The sequence below is a fragment of the Garra rufa genome, unplaced genomic scaffold (assembly GCF_049309525.1).
Source record: "Garra rufa unplaced genomic scaffold, GarRuf1.0 hap1_unplaced_003, whole genome shotgun sequence".
NCBI classification, from domain to species: Eukaryota; Metazoa; Chordata; class Actinopteri; order Cypriniformes; family Cyprinidae; genus Garra; species Garra rufa.
Window position 1 is genome coordinate 3,337,481 of NW_027394278.1, and position 17,410 is coordinate 3,354,890.

The following is a 17,410-nucleotide window of genomic DNA, read 5'->3' on the forward strand; positions in this document are numbered from 1 at the left end:
GCCGAGTTACAAGACTAAAATGGGATCAGATTTAACTGTGAGAGATGACTAGTGGTTAAAAGAATGAGACATAAAAGAAGATTGGTTTAAATAGATTTGGTTTATTTACAAGGTTCACATAAAAGACTTTAAAACAACACGATAAAACGAGGTAAACGCTGTTAAAAGAATACAGTTCATTTGTCCATACCCTAAAAACAGTCCAAGAATCCCAGTGTGTTGATAAGTCCAATGTGAGTGTCCACCGGTGTATATACAATCCACAGAAAGTGTAATCCAAAGTTTGCAGGTGGTGAATGGAAAGGTGAGCTCTAAAATTAGCAACTCCTCAATCCAACAGTTTGGTGACTGTCCTTTGTTTGTCATGCTGCTCTCTTATACAGTTGTACTTCCTGCTTCCTGTCATGTGTCTAGTCACATGGCAGGCCAACCATCCATTTTTTAAAGACACACACTCACTTAAAATGTTAAGAGTAATAAAATGGCCTAAAAAACATGTAAAACACTTAAAACTCTATAATACATTTAAATGATTGTAATAAATAGAGCGGTAAAACACGTCTTTCTAAAAGCCAGCATATTATATAAATAGTGAAGAAAAGGCAAAAGCTTACAGCACCTGGTATTCCCAGGCGGTCTCCCATCCAAGTACTAAGCAGACCCGACGCTGCTTAGCTTCCGAGATCAGACGAGATCGGGCGCTCTCAGCGCGGTATGGCCGTAAGCGAGGGCTGCTCCAAAAAGTGGGCTATTTAAAGATCAGCCTCCGTAAAAGCCAGCATATTATATAAATAGTGAAGAAAAGGCAAAAGCTTACAGCACCTGGTAATCCCAGGCGGTCTCCCATCCAAGTGTAACAATCGGCCTTATCAGCCGAGTTACAAGACTAAAATGGGGTCAGATTTAACTGTGAGAGATGACTAGTGGTTAAAAGAATGAGACATAAAAGAAGATTGGTTTAAATAGATTTGGTTTATTTACAAGGTTCACATAAAAGACTTTAAAACAACACGATAAAACGAGGTAAACGCTGTTAAAAGAATACAGTTCATTTGTCCATACCCTAAAAACAGTCCAAGAATCCCAGTGTGTTGATAAGTCCAATGTGAGTGTCCACCGGTGTATATACAATCCACAGAAAGTGTAATCCAAAGTTTGCAGGTGGTGAATGGAAAGGTGAGCTCTAAAATTAGCAACTCCTCAATCCAACAGTTTGGTGACTGTCCTTTGTTTGTCATGCTGCTCTCTTATACAGTTGTACTTCCTGCTTCCTGTCATGTGTCTAGTCACATGGCAGGCCAACCATCCATTTTTTAAAGACACACACTCACTTAAAATGTTAAGAGTAATAAAATGGCCTAAAAAACATGTAAAACACTTAAAACTCTATAATACATTTAAATGATTGTAATAAATTGAGCGGTAAAACACGTCTTTCTAAAAGCCAGCATATTATATAAATAGTGAAGAAAAGGCAAAAGCTTACAGCACCTGGTATTCCCAGGCGGTCTCCCATCCAAGTACTAAGCAGGCCCGACGCTGCTTAGCTTCCGAGATCAGACGAGATCGGGCGCTCTCAGCGCGGTATGGCCGTAAGCGAGGGCTGCTCCAAAAAGTGGGCTATTTAAAGATCAGCCTCCGTAAAAGCCAGCATATTATATAAATAGTGAAGAAAAGGCAAAAGCTTACAGCACCTGGTATTCCCAGGCGGTCTCCCATCCAAGTACTAAGCAGGCCCGACGCTGCTTAGCTTCCGAGATCAGACGAGATCGGGCGCTCTCAGCGCGGTATGGCCGTAAGCGAGGGCTGCTCCAAAAAGTGGGCTATTTAAAGATCAGCCTCCGTAAAAGCCAGCATATTATATAAATAGTGAAGAAAAGGCAAAAGCTTACAGCACCTGGTATTCCCAGGCGGTCTCCCATCCAAGTGTAACAATCGGCCTTATCAGCCGAGTTACAAGACTAAAATGGGATCAGATTTAACTGTGAGAGATGACTAGTGGTTAAAAGAATGAGACATAAAAGAAGATTGGTTTAAATAGATTTGGTTTATTTACAAGGTTCACATAAAAGACTTTAAAACAACACGATAAAACGAGGTAAACGCTGTTAAAAGAATACAGTTCATTTGTCCATACCCTAAAAACAGTCCAAGAATCCCAGTGTGTTGATAAGTCCAATGTGAGTGTCCACCGGTGTATATACAATCCACAGAAAGTGTAATCCAAAGTTTGCAGGTGGTGAATGGAAAGGTGAGCTCTAAAATTAGCAACTCCTCAATCCAACAGTTTGGTGACTGTCCTTTGTTTGTCATGCTGCTCTCTTATACAGTTGTACTTCCTGCTTCCTGTCATGTGTCTAGTCACATGGCAGGCCAACCATCCATTTTTTAAAGACACACACTCACTTAAAATGTTAAGAGTAATAAAATGGCCTAAAAAACATGTAAAACACTTAAAACTCTATAATACATTTAAATGATTGTAATAAATAGAGCGGTAAAACACGTCTTTCTAAAAGCCAGCATATTATATAAATAGTGAAGAAAAGGCAAAAGCTTAGAGCACCTGGTATTCCCAGGCGGTCTCCCATCCAAGTACTAAGCAGGCCCGACGCTGCTTAGCTTCCGAGATCAGACGAGATCGGGCGCTCTCAGCGCGGTATGGCCGTAAGCGAGGGCTGCTCCAAAAAGTGGGCTATTTAAAGATCAGCCTCCGTAAAAGCCAGCATATTATATAAATAGTGAAGAAAAGGCAAAAGCTTACAGCACCTGGTATTCCCAGGCGGTCTCCCATCCAAGTACTAAGCAGGCCCGACGCTGCTTAGCTTCCGAGATCAGACGAGATCGGGCGCTCTCAGCGCGGTATGGCCGTAAGCGAGGGCTGCTCCAAAAAGTGGGCTATTTAAAGATCAGCCTCCGTAAAAGCCAGCATATTATATAAATAGTGAAGAAAAGGCAAAAGCTTACAGCACCTGGTATTCCCAGGCGGTCTCCCATCCAAGTGTAACAATCGGCCTTATCAGCCGAGTTACAAGACTAAAATGGGATCAGATTTAACTGTGAGAGATGACTAGTGGTTAAAAGAATGAGACATAAAAGAAGATTGGTTTAAATAGATTTGGTTTATTTACAAGGTTCACATAAAAGACTTTAAAACAACACGATAAAACGAGGTAAACGCTGTTAAAAGAATACAGTTCATTTGTCCATACCCTAAAAACAGTCCAAGAATCCCAGTGTGTTGATAAGTCCAATGTGAGTGTCCACCGGTGTATATACAATCCACAGAAAGTGTAATCCAAAGTTTGCAGGTGGTGAATGGAAAGGTGAGCTCTAAAATTAGCAACTCCTCAATCCAACAGTTTGGTGACTGTCCTTTGTTTGTCATGCTGCTCTCTTATACAGTTGTACTTCCTGCTTCCTGTCATGTGTCTAGTCACATGGCAGGCCAACCATCCATTTTTTAAAGACACACACTCACTTAAAATGTTAAGAGTAATAAAATGGCCTAAAAAACATGTAAAACACTTAAAACTCTATAATACATTTAAATGATTGTAATAAATTGAGCGGTAAAACACGTCTTTCTAAAAGCCAGCATATTATATAAATAGTGAAGAAAAGGCAAAAGCTTACAGCACCTGGTATTCCCAGGCGGTCTCCCATCCAAGTACTAAGCAGGCCCGACGCTGCTTAGCTTCCGAGATCAGACGAGATCGGGCGCTCTCAGCGCGGTATGGCCGTAAGCGAGGGCTGCTCCAAAAAGTGGGCTATTTAAAGATCAGCCTCCGTAAAAGCCAGCATATTATATAAATAGTGAAGAAAAGGCAAAAGCTTACAGCACCTGGTATTCCCAGGCGGTCTCCCATCCAAGTACTAAGCAGGCCCGACGCTGCTTAGCTTCCGAGATCAGACGAGATCGGGCGCTCTCAGCGCGGTATGGCCGTAAGCGAGGGCTGCTCCAAAAAGTGGGCTATTTAAAGATCAGCCTCCGTAAAAGCCAGCATATTATATAAATAGTGAAGAAAAGGCAAAAGCTTACAGCACCTGGTATTCCCAGGCGGTCTCCCATCCAAGTGTAACAATCGGCCTTATCAGCCGAGTTACAAGACTAAAATGGGATCAGATTTAACTGTGAGAGATGACTAGTGGTTAAAAGAATGAGACATAAAAGAAGATTGGTTTAAATAGATTTGGTTTATTTACAAGGTTCACATAAAAGACTTTAAAACAACACGATAAAACGAGGTAAACGCTGTTAAAAGAATACAGTTCATTTGTCCATACCCTAAAAACAGTCCAAGAATCCCAGTGTGTTGATAAGTCCAATGTGAGTGTCCACCGGTGTATATACAATCCACAGAAAGTGTAATCCAAAGTTTGCAGGTGGTGAATGGAAAGGTGAGCTCTAAAATTAGCAACTCCTCAATCCAACAGTTTGGTGACTGTCCTTTGTTTGTCATGCTGCTCTCTTATACAGTTGTACTTCCTGCTTCCTGTCATGTGTCTAGTCACATGGCAGGCCAACCATCCATTTTTTAAAGACACACACTCACTTAAAATGTTAAGAGTAATAAAATGGCCTAAAAAACATGTAAAACACTTAAAACTCTATAATACATTTAAATGATTGTAATAAATAGAGCGGTAAAACACGTCTTTCTAAAAGCCAGCATATTATATAAATAGTGAAGAAAAGGCAAAAGCTTACAGCACCTGGTATTCCCAGGCGGTCTCCCATCCAAGTACTAAGCAGGCCCGACGCTGCTTAGCTTCCGAGATCAGACGAGATCGGGCGCTCTCAGCGCGGTATGGCCGTAAGCGAGGGCTGCTCCAAAAAGTGGGCTATTTAAAGATCAGCCTCCGTAAAAGCCAGCATATTATATAAATAGTGAAGAAAAGGCAAAAGCTTACAGCACCTGGTAATCCCAGGCGGTCTCCCATCCAAGTGTAACAATCGGCCTTATCAGCCGAGTTACAAGACTAAAATGGGGTCAGATTTAACTGTGAGAGATGACTAGTGGTTAAAAGAATGAGACATAAAAGAAGATTGGTTTAAATAGATTTGGTTTATTTACAAGGTTCACATAAAAGACTTTAAAACAACACGATAAAACGAGGTAAACGCTGTTAAAAGAATACAGTTCATTTGTCCATACCCTAAAAACAGTCCAAGAATCCCAGTGTGTTGATAAGTCCAATGTGAGTGTCCACCGGTGTATATACAATCCACAGAAAGTGTAATCCAAAGTTTGCAGGTGGTGAATGGAAAGGTGAGCTCTAAAATTAGCAACTCCTCAATCCAACAGTTTGGTGACTGTCCTTTGTTTGTCATGCTGCTCTCTTATACAGTTGTACTTCCTGCTTCCTGTCATGTGTCTAGTCACATGGCAGGCCAACCATCCATTTTTTAAAGACACACACTCACTTAAAATGTTAAGAGTAATAAAATGGCCTAAAAAACATGTAAAACACTTAAAACTCTATAATACATTTAAATGATTGTAATAAATAGAGCGGTAAAACACGTCTTTCTAAAAGCCAGCATATTATATAAATAGTGAAGAAAAGGCAAAAGCTTAGAGCACCTGGTATTCCCAGGCGGTCTCCCATCCAAGTACTAAGCAGGCCCGACGCTGCTTAGCTTCCGAGATCAGACGAGATCGGGCGCTCTCAGCGCGGTATGGCCGTAAGCGAGGGCTGCTCCAAAAAGTGGGCTATTTAAAGATCAGCCTCCGTAAAAGCCAGCATATTATATAAATAGTGAAGAAAAGGCAAAAGCTTACAGCACCTGGTATTCCCAGGCGGTCTCCCATCCAAGTACTAAGCAGGCCCGACGCTGCTTAGCTTCCGAGATCAGACGAGATCGGGCGCTCTCAGCGCGGTATGGCCGTAAGCGAGGGCTGCTCCAAAAAGTGGGCTATTTAAAGATCAGCCTCCGTAAAAGCCAGCATATTATATAAATAGTGAAGAAAAGGCAAAAGCTTACAGCACCTGGTATTCCCAGGCGGTCTCCCATCCAAGTGTAACAATCGGCCTTATCAGCCGAGTTACAAGACTAAAATGGGATCAGATTTAACTGTGAGAGATGACTAGTGGTTAAAAGAATGAGACATAAAAGAAGATTGGTTTAAATAGATTTGGTTTATTTACAAGGTTCACATAAAAGACTTTAAAACAACACGATAAAACGAGGTAAACGCTGTTAAAAGAATACAGTTCATTTGTCCATACCCTAAAAACAGTCCAAGAATCCCAGTGTGTTGATAAGTCCAATGTGAGTGTCCACCGGTGTATATACAATCCACAGAAAGTGTAATCCAAAGTTTGCAGGTGGTGAATGGAAAGGTGAGCTCTAAAATTAGCAACTCCTCAATCCAACAGTTTGGTGACTGTCCTTTGTTTGTCATGCTGCTCTCTTATACAGTTGTACTTCCTGCTTCCTGTCATGTGTCTAGTCACATGGCAGGCCAACCATCCATTTTTTAAAGACACACACTCACTTAAAATGTTAAGAGTAATAAAATGGCCTAAAAAACATGTAAAACACTTAAAACTCTATAATACATTTAAATGATTGTAATAAATTGAGCGGTAAAACACGTCTTTCTAAAAGCCAGCATATTATATAAATAGTGAAGAAAAGGCAAAAGCTTACAGCACCTGGTATTCCCAGGCGGTCTCCCATCCAAGTACTAAGCAGGCCCGACGCTGCTTAGCTTCCGAGATCAGACGAGATCGGGCGCTCTCAGCGCGGTATGGCCGTAAGCGAGGGCTGCTCCAAAAAGTGGGCTATTTAAAGATCAGCCTCCGTAAAAGCCAGCATATTATATAAATAGTGAAGAAAAGGCAAAAGCTTACAGCACCTGGTATTCCCAGGCGGTCTCCCATCCAAGTACTAAGCAGGCCCGACGCTGCTTAGCTTCCGAGATCAGACGAGATCGGGCGCTCTCAGCGCGGTATGGCCGTAAGCGAGGGCTGCTCCAAAAAGTGGGCTATTTAAAGATCAGCCTCCGTAAAAGCCAGCATATTATATAAATAGTGAAGAAAAGGCAAAAGCTTACAGCACCTGGTATTCCCAGGCGGTCTCCCATCCAAGTGTAACAATCGGCCTTATCAGCCGAGTTACAAGACTAAAATGGGATCAGATTTAACTGTGAGAGATGACTAGTGGTTAAAAGAATGAGACATAAAAGAAGATTGGTTTAAATAGATTTGGTTTATTTACAAGGTTCACATAAAAGACTTTAAAACAACACGATAAAACGAGGTAAACGCTGTTAAAAGAATACAGTTCATTTGTCCATACCCTAAAAACAGTCCAAGAATCCCAGTGTGTTGATAAGTCCAATGTGAGTGTCCACCGGTGTATATACAATCCACAGAAAGTGTAATCCAAAGTTTGCAGGTGGTGAATGGAAAGGTGAGCTCTAAAATTAGCAACTCCTCAATCCAACAGTTTGGTGACTGTCCTTTGTTTGTCATGCTGCTCTCTTATACAGTTGTACTTCCTGCTTCCTGTCATGTGTCTAGTCACATGGCAGGCCAACCATCCATTTTTTAAAGACACACACTCACTTAAAATGTTAAGAGTAATAAAATGGCCTAAAAAACATGTAAAACACTTAAAACTCTATAATACATTTAAATGATTGTAATAAATAGAGCGGTAAAACACGTCTTTCTAAAAGCCAGCATATTATATAAATAGTGAAGAAAAGGCAAAAGCTTACAGCACCTGGTATTCCCAGGCGGTCTCCCATCCAAGTACTAAGCAGGCCCGACGCTGCTTAGCTTCCGAGATCAGACGAGATCGGGCGCTCTCAGCGCGGTATGGCCGTAAGCGAGGGCTGCTCCAAAAAGTGGGCTATTTAAAGATCAGCCTCCGTAAAAGCCAGCATATTATATAAATAGTGAAGAAAAGGCAAAAGCTTACAGCACCTGGTAATCCCAGGCGGTCTCCCATCCAAGTGTAACAATCGGCCTTATCAGCCGAGTTACAAGACTAAAATGGGGTCAGATTTAACTGTGAGAGATGACTAGTGGTTAAAAGAATGAGACATAAAAGAAGATTGGTTTAAATAGATTTGGTTTATTTACAAGGTTCACATAAAAGACTTTAAAACAACACGATAAAACGAGGTAAACGCTGTTAAAAGAATACAGTTCATTTGTCCATACCCTAAAAACAGTCCAAGAATCCCAGTGTGTTGATAAGTCCAATGTGAGTGTCCACCGGTGTATATACAATCCACAGAAAGTGTAATCCAAAGTTTGCAGGTGGTGAATGGAAAGGTGAGCTCTAAAATTAGCAACTCCTCAATCCAACAGTTTGGTGACTGTCCTTTGTTTGTCATGCTGCTCTCTTATACAGTTGTACTTCCTGCTTCCTGTCATGTGTCTAGTCACATGGCAGGCCAACCATCCATTTTTTAAAGACACACACTCACTTAAAATGTTAAGAGTAATAAAATGGCCTAAAAAACATGTAAAACACTTAAAACTCTATAATACATTTAAATGATTGTAATAAATAGAGCGGTAAAACACGTCTTTCTAAAAGCCAGCATATTATATAAATAGTGAAGAAAAGGCAAAAGCTTAGAGCACCTGGTATTCCCAGGCGGTCTCCCATCCAAGTACTAAGCAGGCCCGACGCTGCTTAGCTTCCGAGATCAGACGAGATCGGGCGCTCTCAGCGCGGTATGGCCGTAAGCGAGGGCTGCTCCAAAAAGTGGGCTATTTAAAGATCAGCCTCCGTAAAAGCCAGCATATTATATAAATAGTGAAGAAAAGGCAAAAGCTTACAGCACCTGGTATTCCCAGGCGGTCTCCCATCCAAGTACTAAGCAGGCCCGACGCTGCTTAGCTTCCGAGATCAGACGAGATCGGGCGCTCTCAGCGCGGTATGGCCGTAAGCGAGGGCTGCTCCAAAAAGTGGGCTATTTAAAGATCAGCCTCCGTAAAAGCCAGCATATTATATAAATAGTGAAGAAAAGGCAAAAGCTTACAGCACCTGGTATTCCCAGGCGGTCTCCCATCCAAGTGTAACAATCGGCCTTATCAGCCGAGTTACAAGACTAAAATGGGATCAGATTTAACTGTGAGAGATGACTAGTGGTTAAAAGAATGAGACATAAAAGAAGATTGGTTTAAATAGATTTGGTTTATTTACAAGGTTCACATAAAAGACTTTAAAACAACACGATAAAACGAGGTAAACGCTGTTAAAAGAATACAGTTCATTTGTCCATACCCTAAAAACAGTCCAAGAATCCCAGTGTGTTGATAAGTCCAATGTGAGTGTCCACCGGTGTATATACAATCCACAGAAAGTGTAATCCAAAGTTTGCAGGTGGTGAATGGAAAGGTGAGCTCTAAAATTAGCAACTCCTCAATCCAACAGTTTGGTGACTGTCCTTTGTTTGTCATGCTGCTCTCTTATACAGTTGTACTTCCTGCTTCCTGTCATGTGTCTAGTCACATGGCAGGCCAACCATCCATTTTTTAAAGACACACACTCACTTAAAATGTTAAGAGTAATAAAATGGCCTAAAAAACATGTAAAACACTTAAAACTCTATAATACATTTAAATGATTGTAATAAATAGAGCGGTAAAACACGTCTTTCTAAAAGCCAGCATATTATATAAATAGTGAAGAAAAGGCAAAAGCTTAGAGCACCTGGTATTCCCAGGCGGTCTCCCATCCAAGTACTAAGCAGGCCCGACGCTGCTTAGCTTCCGAGATCAGACGAGATCGGGCGCTCTCAGCGCGGTATGGCCGTAAGCGAGGGCTGCTCCAAAAAGTGGGCTATTTAAAGATCAGCCTCCGTAAAAGCCAGCATATTATATAAATAGTGAAGAAAAGGCAAAAGCTTACAGCACCTGGTAATCCCAGGCGGTCTCCCATCCAAGTGTAACAATCGGCCTTATCAGCCGAGTTACAAGACTAAAATGGGGTCAGATTTAACTGTGAGAGATGACTAGTGGTTAAAAGAATGAGACATAAAAGAAGATTGGTTTAAATAGATTTGGTTTATTTACAAGGTTCACATAAAAGACTTTAAAACAACACGATAAAACGAGGTAAACGCTGTTAAAAGAATACAGTTCATTTGTCCATACCCTAAAAACAGTCCAAGAATCCCAGTGTGTTGATAAGTCCAATGTGAGTGTCCACCGGTGTATATACAATCCACAGAAAGTGTAATCCAAAGTTTGCAGGTGGTGAATGGAAAGGTGAGCTCTAAAATTAGCAACTCCTCAATCCAACAGTTTGGTGACTGTCCTTTGTTTGTCATGCTGCTCTCTTATACAGTTGTACTTCCTGCTTCCTGTCATGTGTCTAGTCACATGGCAGGCCAACCATCCATTTTTTAAAGACACACACTCACTTAAAATGTTAAGAGTAATAAAATGGCCTAAAAAACATGTAAAACACTTAAAACTCTATAATACATTTAAATGATTGTAATAAATAGAGCGGTAAAACACGTCTTTCTAAAAGCCAGCATATTATATAAATAGTGAAGAAAAGGCAAAAGCTTAGAGCACCTGGTATTCCCAGGCGGTCTCCCATCCAAGTACTAAGCAGGCCCGACGCTGCTTAGCTTCCGAGATCAGACGAGATCGGGCGCTCTCAGCGCGGTATGGCCGTAAGCGAGGGCTGCTCCAAAAAGTGGGCTATTTAAAGATCAGCCTCCGTAAAAGCCAGCATATTATATAAATAGTGAAGAAAAGGCAAAAGCTTACAGCACCTGGTATTCCCAGGCGGTCTCCCATCCAAGTACTAAGCAGGCCCGACGCTGCTTAGCTTCCGAGATCAGACGAGATCGGGCGCTCTCAGCGCGGTATGGCCGTAAGCGAGGGCTGCTCCAAAAAGTGGGCTATTTAAAGATCAGCCTCCGTAAAAGCCAGCATATTATATAAATAGTGAAGAAAAGGCAAAAGCTTACAGCACCTGGTATTCCCAGGCGGTCTCCCATCCAAGTGTAACAATCGGCCTTATCAGCCGAGTTACAAGACTAAAATGGGATCAGATTTAACTGTGAGAGATGACTAGTGGTTAAAAGAATGAGACATAAAAGAAGATTGGTTTAAATAGATTTGGTTTATTTACAAGGTTCACATAAAAGACTTTAAAACAACACGATAAAACGAGGTAAACGCTGTTAAAAGAATACAGTTCATTTGTCCATACCCTAAAAACAGTCCAAGAATCCCAGTGTGTTGATAAGTCCAATGTGAGTGTCCACCGGTGTATATACAATCCACAGAAAGTGTAATCCAAAGTTTGCAGGTGGTGAATGGAAAGGTGAGCTCTAAAATTAGCAACTCCTCAATCCAACAGTTTGGTGACTGTCCTTTGTTTGTCATGCTGCTCTCTTATACAGTTGTACTTCCTGCTTCCTGTCATGTGTCTAGTCACATGGCAGGCCAACCATCCATTTTTTAAAGACACACACTCACTTAAAATGTTAAGAGTAATAAAATGGCCTAAAAAACATGTAAAACACTTAAAACTCTATAATACATTTAAATGATTGTAATAAATAGAGCGGTAAAACACGTCTTTCTAAAAGCCAGCATATTATATAAATAGTGAAGAAAAGGCAAAAGCTTACAGCACCTGGTATTCCCAGGCGGTCTCCCATCCAAGTACTAAGCAGACCCGACGCTGCTTAGCTTCCGAGATCAGACGAGATCGGGCGCTCTCAGCGCGGTATGGCCGTAAGCGAGGGCTGCTCCAAAAAGTGGGCTATTTAAAGATCAGCCTCCGTAAAAGCCAGCATATTATATAAATAGTGAAGAAAAGGCAAAAGCTTACAGCACCTGGTAATCCCAGGCGGTCTCCCATCCAAGTGTAACAATCGGCCTTATCAGCCGAGTTACAAGACTAAAATGGGGTCAGATTTAACTGTGAGAGATGACTAGTGGTTAAAAGAATGAGACATAAAAGAAGATTGGTTTAAATAGATTTGGTTTATTTACAAGGTTCACATAAAAGACTTTAAAACAACACGATAAAACGAGGTAAACGCTGTTAAAAGAATACAGTTCATTTGTCCATACCCTAAAAACAGTCCAAGAATCCCAGTGTGTTGATAAGTCCAATGTGAGTGTCCACCGGTGTATATACAATCCACAGAAAGTGTAATCCAAAGTTTGCAGGTGGTGAATGGAAAGGTGAGCTCTAAAATTAGCAACTCCTCAATCCAACAGTTTGGTGACTGTCCTTTGTTTGTCATGCTGCTCTCTTATACAGTTGTACTTCCTGCTTCCTGTCATGTGTCTAGTCACATGGCAGGCCAACCATCCATTTTTTAAAGACACACACTCACTTAAAATGTTAAGAGTAATAAAATGGCCTAAAAAACATGTAAAACACTTAAAACTCTATAATACATTTAAATGATTGTAATAAATTGAGCGGTAAAACACGTCTTTCTAAAAGCCAGCATATTATATAAATAGTGAAGAAAAGGCAAAAGCTTACAGCACCTGGTATTCCCAGGCGGTCTCCCATCCAAGTACTAAGCAGGCCCGACGCTGCTTAGCTTCCGAGATCAGACGAGATCGGGCGCTCTCAGCGCGGTATGGCCGTAAGCGAGGGCTGCTCCAAAAAGTGGGCTATTTAAAGATCAGCCTCCGTAAAAGCCAGCATATTATATAAATAGTGAAGAAAAGGCAAAAGCTTACAGCACCTGGTATTCCCAGGCGGTCTCCCATCCAAGTACTAAGCAGGCCCGACGCTGCTTAGCTTCCGAGATCAGACGAGATCGGGCGCTCTCAGCGCGGTATGGCCGTAAGCGAGGGCTGCTCCAAAAAGTGGGCTATTTAAAGATCAGCCTCCGTAAAAGCCAGCATATTATATAAATAGTGAAGAAAAGGCAAAAGCTTACAGCACCTGGTATTCCCAGGCGGTCTCCCATCCAAGTGTAACAATCGGCCTTATCAGCCGAGTTACAAGACTAAAATGGGATCAGATTTAACTGTGAGAGATGACTAGTGGTTAAAAGAATGAGACATAAAAGAAGATTGGTTTAAATAGATTTGGTTTATTTACAAGGTTCACATAAAAGACTTTAAAACAACACGATAAAACGAGGTAAACGCTGTTAAAAGAATACAGTTCATTTGTCCATACCCTAAAAACAGTCCAAGAATCCCAGTGTGTTGATAAGTCCAATGTGAGTGTCCACCGGTGTATATACAATCCACAGAAAGTGTAATCCAAAGTTTGCAGGTGGTGAATGGAAAGGTGAGCTCTAAAATTAGCAACTCCTCAATCCAACAGTTTGGTGACTGTCCTTTGTTTGTCATGCTGCTCTCTTATACAGTTGTACTTCCTGCTTCCTGTCATGTGTCTAGTCACATGGCAGGCCAACCATCCATTTTTTAAAGACACACACTCACTTAAAATGTTAAGAGTAATAAAATGGCCTAAAAAACATGTAAAACACTTAAAACTCTATAATACATTTAAATGATTGTAATAAATAGAGCGGTAAAACACGTCTTTCTAAAAGCCAGCATATTATATAAATAGTGAAGAAAAGGCAAAAGCTTAGAGCACCTGGTATTCCCAGGCGGTCTCCCATCCAAGTACTAAGCAGGCCCGACGCTGCTTAGCTTCCGAGATCAGACGAGATCGGGCGCTCTCAGCGCGGTATGGCCGTAAGCGAGGGCTGCTCCAAAAAGTGGGCTATTTAAAGATCAGCCTCCGTAAAAGCCAGCATATTATATAAATAGTGAAGAAAAGGCAAAAGCTTACAGCACCTGGTATTCCCAGGCGGTCTCCCATCCAAGTACTAAGCAGGCCCGACGCTGCTTAGCTTCCGAGATCAGACGAGATCGGGCGCTCTCAGCGCGGTATGGCCGTAAGCGAGGGCTGCTCCAAAAAGTGGGCTATTTAAAGATCAGCCTCCGTAAAAGCCAGCATATTATATAAATAGTGAAGAAAAGGCAAAAGCTTACAGCACCTGGTATTCCCAGGCGGTCTCCCATCCAAGTGTAACAATCGGCCTTATCAGCCGAGTTACAAGACTAAAATGGGATCAGATTTAACTGTGAGAGATGACTAGTGGTTAAAAGAATGAGACATAAAAGAAGATTGGTTTAAATAGATTTGGTTTATTTACAAGGTTCACATAAAAGACTTTAAAACAACACGATAAAACGAGGTAAACGCTGTTAAAAGAATACAGTTCATTTGTCCATACCCTAAAAACAGTCCAAGAATCCCAGTGTGTTGATAAGTCCAATGTGAGTGTCCACCGGTGTATATACAATCCACAGAAAGTGTAATCCAAAGTTTGCAGGTGGTGAATGGAAAGGTGAGCTCTAAAATTAGCAACTCCTCAATCCAACAGTTTGGTGACTGTCCTTTGTTTGTCATGCTGCTCTCTTATACAGTTGTACTTCCTGCTTCCTGTCATGTGTCTAGTCACATGGCAGGCCAACCATCCATTTTTTAAAGACACACACTCACTTAAAATGTTAAGAGTAATAAAATGGCCTAAAAAACATGTAAAACACTTAAAACTCTATAATACATTTAAATGATTGTAATAAATTGAGCGGTAAAACACGTCTTTCTAAAAGCCAGCATATTATATAAATAGTGAAGAAAAGGCAAAAGCTTACAGCACCTGGTATTCCCAGGCGGTCTCCCATCCAAGTACTAAGCAGGCCCGACGCTGCTTAGCTTCCGAGATCAGACGAGATCGGGCGCTCTCAGCGCGGTATGGCCGTAAGCGAGGGCTGCTCCAAAAAGTGGGCTATTTAAAGATCAGCCTCCGTAAAAGCCAGCATATTATATAAATAGTGAAGAAAAGGCAAAAGCTTACAGCACCTGGTATTCCCAGGCGGTCTCCCATCCAAGTACTAAGCAGGCCCGACGCTGCTTAGCTTCCGAGATCAGACGAGATCGGGCGCTCTCAGCGCGGTATGGCCGTAAGCGAGGGCTGCTCCAAAAAGTGGGCTATTTAAAGATCAGCCTCCGTAAAAGCCAGCATATTATATAAATAGTGAAGAAAAGGCAAAAGCTTACAGCACCTGGTATTCCCAGGCGGTCTCCCATCCAAGTGTAACAATCGGCCTTATCAGCCGAGTTACAAGACTAAAATGGGATCAGATTTAACTGTGAGAGATGACTAGTGGTTAAAAGAATGAGACATAAAAGAAGATTGGTTTAAATAGATTTGGTTTATTTACAAGGTTCACATAAAAGACTTTAAAACAACACGATAAAACGAGGTAAACGCTGTTAAAAGAATACAGTTCATTTGTCCATACCCTAAAAACAGTCCAAGAATCCCAGTGTGTTGATAAGTCCAATGTGAGTGTCCACCGGTGTATATACAATCCACAGAAAGTGTAATCCAAAGTTTGCAGGTGGTGAATGGAAAGGTGAGCTCTAAAATTAGCAACTCCTCAATCCAACAGTTTGGTGACTGTCCTTTGTTTGTCATGCTGCTCTCTTATACAGTTGTACTTCCTGCTTCCTGTCATGTGTCTAGTCACATGGCAGGCCAACCATCCATTTTTTAAAGACACACACTCACTTAAAATGTTAAGAGTAATAAAATGGCCTAAAAAACATGTAAAACACTTAAAACTCTATAATACATTTAAATGATTGTAATAAATAGAGCGGTAAAACACGTCTTTCTAAAAGCCAGCATATTATATAAATAGTGAAGAAAAGGCAAAAGCTTACAGCACCTGGTATTCCCAGGCGGTCTCCCATCCAAGTACTAAGCAGGCCCGACGCTGCTTAGCTTCCGAGATCAGACGAGATCGGGCGCTCTCAGCGCGGTATGGCCGTAAGCGAGGGCTGCTCCAAAAAGTGGGCTATTTAAAGATCAGCCTCCGTAAAAGCCAGCATATTATATAAATAGTGAAGAAAAGGCAAAAGCTTACAGCACCTGGTAATCCCAGGCGGTCTCCCATCCAAGTGTAACAATCGGCCTTATCAGCCGAGTTACAAGACTAAAATGGGGTCAGATTTAACTGTGAGAGATGACTAGTGGTTAAAAGAATGAGACATAAAAGAAGATTGGTTTAAATAGATTTGGTTTATTTACAAGGTTCACATAAAAGACTTTAAAACAACACGATAAAACGAGGTAAACGCTGTTAAAAGAATACAGTTCATTTGTCCATACCCTAAAAACAGTCCAAGAATCCCAGTGTGTTGATAAGTCCAATGTGAGTGTCCACCGGTGTATATACAATCCACAGAAAGTGTAATCCAAAGTTTGCAGGTGGTGAATGGAAAGGTGAGCTCTAAAATTAGCAACTCCTCAATCCAACAGTTTGGTGACTGTCCTTTGTTTGTCATGCTGCTCTCTTATACAGTTGTACTTCCTGCTTCCTGTCATGTGTCTAGTCACATGGCAGGCCAACCATCCATTTTTTAAAGACACACACTCACTTAAAATGTTAAGAGTAATAAAATGGCCTAAAAAACATGTAAAACACTTAAAACTCTATAATACATTTAAATGATTGTAATAAATAGAGCGGTAAAACACGTCTTTCTAAAAGCCAGCATATTATATAAATAGTGAAGAAAAGGCAAAAGCTTAGAGCACCTGGTATTCCCAGGCGGTCTCCCATCCAAGTACTAAGCAGGCCCGACGCTGCTTAGCTTCCGAGATCAGACGAGATCGGGCGCTCTCAGCGCGGTATGGCCGTAAGCGAGGGCTGCTCCAAAAAGTGGGCTATTTAAAGATCAGCCTCCGTAAAAGCCAGCATATTATATAAATAGTGAAGAAAAGGCAAAAGCTTACAGCACCTGGTATTCCCAGGCGGTCTCCCATCCAAGTACTAAGCAGGCCCGACGCTGCTTAGCTTCCGAGATCAGACGAGATCGGGCGCTCTCAGCGCGGTATGGCCGTAAGCGAGGGCTGCTCCAAAAAGTGGGCTATTTAAAGATCAGCCTCCGTAAAAGCCAGCATATTATATAAATAGTGAAGAAAAGGCAAAAGCTTACAGCACCTGGTATTCCCAGGCGGTCTCCCATCCAAGTGTAACAATCGGCCTTATCAGCCGAGTTACAAGACTAAAATGGGATCAGATTTAACTGTGAGAGATGACTAGTGGTTAAAAGAATGAGACATAAAAGAAGATTGGTTTAAATAGATTTGGTTTATTTACAAGGTTCACATAAAAGACTTTAAAACAACACGATAAAACGAGGTAAACGCTGTTAAAAGAATACAGTTCATTTGTCCATACCCTAAAAACAGTCCAAGAATCCCAGTGTGTTGATAAGTCCAATGTGAGTGTCCACCGGTGTATATACAATCCACAGAAAGTGTAATCCAAAGTTTGCAGGTGGTGAATGGAAAGGTGAGCTCTAAAATTAGCAACTCCTCAATCCAACAGTTTGGTGACTGTC

At 41.4% G+C, this 17,410-nt stretch overlaps 28 non-coding genes across 28 annotated transcripts; all 28 read right to left on the reverse strand.

Moving 5' to 3' along the window:
- Window positions 1–607: 607 nt before the first annotated feature.
- Window positions 608–726, reverse strand: LOC141309994 (5S ribosomal RNA). The gene has a single exon (XR_012347540.1). It is a non-coding gene; the product is annotated as a 5S ribosomal RNA (ribosomal RNA).
- Window positions 727–1,479: 753 nt separating this feature from the next.
- Window positions 1,480–1,598, reverse strand: LOC141311460 (5S ribosomal RNA). The gene has a single exon (XR_012348919.1). It is a non-coding gene; the product is annotated as a 5S ribosomal RNA (ribosomal RNA).
- Window positions 1,599–1,682: 84 nt separating this feature from the next.
- On the reverse strand, window positions 1,683–1,801 carry LOC141311461 (5S ribosomal RNA). Its single transcript, XR_012348921.1, has one exon. It is a non-coding gene; the product is annotated as a 5S ribosomal RNA (ribosomal RNA).
- A 753-nt stretch (window positions 1,802–2,554) lies between these two features.
- On the reverse strand, window positions 2,555–2,673 carry LOC141310284 (5S ribosomal RNA). The gene has a single exon (XR_012347828.1). It is a non-coding gene; the product is annotated as a 5S ribosomal RNA (ribosomal RNA).
- Window positions 2,674–2,757: 84 nt separating this feature from the next.
- Window positions 2,758–2,876, reverse strand: LOC141311462 (5S ribosomal RNA). Its single transcript, XR_012348922.1, has one exon. It is a non-coding gene; the product is annotated as a 5S ribosomal RNA (ribosomal RNA).
- A 753-nt stretch (window positions 2,877–3,629) lies between these two features.
- On the reverse strand, window positions 3,630–3,748 carry LOC141311463 (5S ribosomal RNA). The gene has a single exon (XR_012348923.1). It is a non-coding gene; the product is annotated as a 5S ribosomal RNA (ribosomal RNA).
- Window positions 3,749–3,832: 84 nt separating this feature from the next.
- Window positions 3,833–3,951, reverse strand: LOC141311464 (5S ribosomal RNA). Its single transcript, XR_012348924.1, has one exon. It is a non-coding gene; the product is annotated as a 5S ribosomal RNA (ribosomal RNA).
- A 753-nt stretch (window positions 3,952–4,704) lies between these two features.
- LOC141311465 (5S ribosomal RNA) lies at window positions 4,705–4,823 on the reverse strand. Its single transcript, XR_012348925.1, has one exon. It is a non-coding gene; the product is annotated as a 5S ribosomal RNA (ribosomal RNA).
- Window positions 4,824–5,576: 753 nt separating this feature from the next.
- Window positions 5,577–5,695, reverse strand: LOC141310285 (5S ribosomal RNA). The gene has a single exon (XR_012347829.1). It is a non-coding gene; the product is annotated as a 5S ribosomal RNA (ribosomal RNA).
- An 84-nt stretch (window positions 5,696–5,779) lies between these two features.
- LOC141311468 (5S ribosomal RNA) lies at window positions 5,780–5,898 on the reverse strand. Its single transcript, XR_012348927.1, has one exon. It is a non-coding gene; the product is annotated as a 5S ribosomal RNA (ribosomal RNA).
- A 753-nt stretch (window positions 5,899–6,651) lies between these two features.
- LOC141311469 (5S ribosomal RNA) lies at window positions 6,652–6,770 on the reverse strand. Its single transcript, XR_012348928.1, has one exon. It is a non-coding gene; the product is annotated as a 5S ribosomal RNA (ribosomal RNA).
- An 84-nt stretch (window positions 6,771–6,854) lies between these two features.
- LOC141311470 (5S ribosomal RNA) lies at window positions 6,855–6,973 on the reverse strand. The gene has a single exon (XR_012348929.1). It is a non-coding gene; the product is annotated as a 5S ribosomal RNA (ribosomal RNA).
- A 753-nt stretch (window positions 6,974–7,726) lies between these two features.
- On the reverse strand, window positions 7,727–7,845 carry LOC141311471 (5S ribosomal RNA). Its single transcript, XR_012348930.1, has one exon. It is a non-coding gene; the product is annotated as a 5S ribosomal RNA (ribosomal RNA).
- Window positions 7,846–8,598: 753 nt separating this feature from the next.
- On the reverse strand, window positions 8,599–8,717 carry LOC141310286 (5S ribosomal RNA). Its single transcript, XR_012347830.1, has one exon. It is a non-coding gene; the product is annotated as a 5S ribosomal RNA (ribosomal RNA).
- Window positions 8,718–8,801: 84 nt separating this feature from the next.
- LOC141311472 (5S ribosomal RNA) lies at window positions 8,802–8,920 on the reverse strand. Its single transcript, XR_012348932.1, has one exon. It is a non-coding gene; the product is annotated as a 5S ribosomal RNA (ribosomal RNA).
- Window positions 8,921–9,673: 753 nt separating this feature from the next.
- Window positions 9,674–9,792, reverse strand: LOC141310287 (5S ribosomal RNA). The gene has a single exon (XR_012347832.1). It is a non-coding gene; the product is annotated as a 5S ribosomal RNA (ribosomal RNA).
- A 753-nt stretch (window positions 9,793–10,545) lies between these two features.
- On the reverse strand, window positions 10,546–10,664 carry LOC141310288 (5S ribosomal RNA). Its single transcript, XR_012347833.1, has one exon. It is a non-coding gene; the product is annotated as a 5S ribosomal RNA (ribosomal RNA).
- Window positions 10,665–10,748: 84 nt separating this feature from the next.
- On the reverse strand, window positions 10,749–10,867 carry LOC141311473 (5S ribosomal RNA). Its single transcript, XR_012348933.1, has one exon. It is a non-coding gene; the product is annotated as a 5S ribosomal RNA (ribosomal RNA).
- Window positions 10,868–11,620: 753 nt separating this feature from the next.
- Window positions 11,621–11,739, reverse strand: LOC141309995 (5S ribosomal RNA). Its single transcript, XR_012347541.1, has one exon. It is a non-coding gene; the product is annotated as a 5S ribosomal RNA (ribosomal RNA).
- Window positions 11,740–12,492: 753 nt separating this feature from the next.
- On the reverse strand, window positions 12,493–12,611 carry LOC141311474 (5S ribosomal RNA). Its single transcript, XR_012348934.1, has one exon. It is a non-coding gene; the product is annotated as a 5S ribosomal RNA (ribosomal RNA).
- Window positions 12,612–12,695: 84 nt separating this feature from the next.
- On the reverse strand, window positions 12,696–12,814 carry LOC141311475 (5S ribosomal RNA). The gene has a single exon (XR_012348935.1). It is a non-coding gene; the product is annotated as a 5S ribosomal RNA (ribosomal RNA).
- A 753-nt stretch (window positions 12,815–13,567) lies between these two features.
- Window positions 13,568–13,686, reverse strand: LOC141310289 (5S ribosomal RNA). Its single transcript, XR_012347834.1, has one exon. It is a non-coding gene; the product is annotated as a 5S ribosomal RNA (ribosomal RNA).
- An 84-nt stretch (window positions 13,687–13,770) lies between these two features.
- Window positions 13,771–13,889, reverse strand: LOC141311476 (5S ribosomal RNA). Its single transcript, XR_012348936.1, has one exon. It is a non-coding gene; the product is annotated as a 5S ribosomal RNA (ribosomal RNA).
- A 753-nt stretch (window positions 13,890–14,642) lies between these two features.
- LOC141311478 (5S ribosomal RNA) lies at window positions 14,643–14,761 on the reverse strand. Its single transcript, XR_012348937.1, has one exon. It is a non-coding gene; the product is annotated as a 5S ribosomal RNA (ribosomal RNA).
- Window positions 14,762–14,845: 84 nt separating this feature from the next.
- Window positions 14,846–14,964, reverse strand: LOC141311480 (5S ribosomal RNA). The gene has a single exon (XR_012348939.1). It is a non-coding gene; the product is annotated as a 5S ribosomal RNA (ribosomal RNA).
- Window positions 14,965–15,717: 753 nt separating this feature from the next.
- Window positions 15,718–15,836, reverse strand: LOC141311481 (5S ribosomal RNA). Its single transcript, XR_012348940.1, has one exon. It is a non-coding gene; the product is annotated as a 5S ribosomal RNA (ribosomal RNA).
- A 753-nt stretch (window positions 15,837–16,589) lies between these two features.
- LOC141310290 (5S ribosomal RNA) lies at window positions 16,590–16,708 on the reverse strand. Its single transcript, XR_012347835.1, has one exon. It is a non-coding gene; the product is annotated as a 5S ribosomal RNA (ribosomal RNA).
- An 84-nt stretch (window positions 16,709–16,792) lies between these two features.
- On the reverse strand, window positions 16,793–16,911 carry LOC141311482 (5S ribosomal RNA). The gene has a single exon (XR_012348941.1). It is a non-coding gene; the product is annotated as a 5S ribosomal RNA (ribosomal RNA).
- Between the last annotated feature and the right edge of the window lie 499 nt (window positions 16,912–17,410).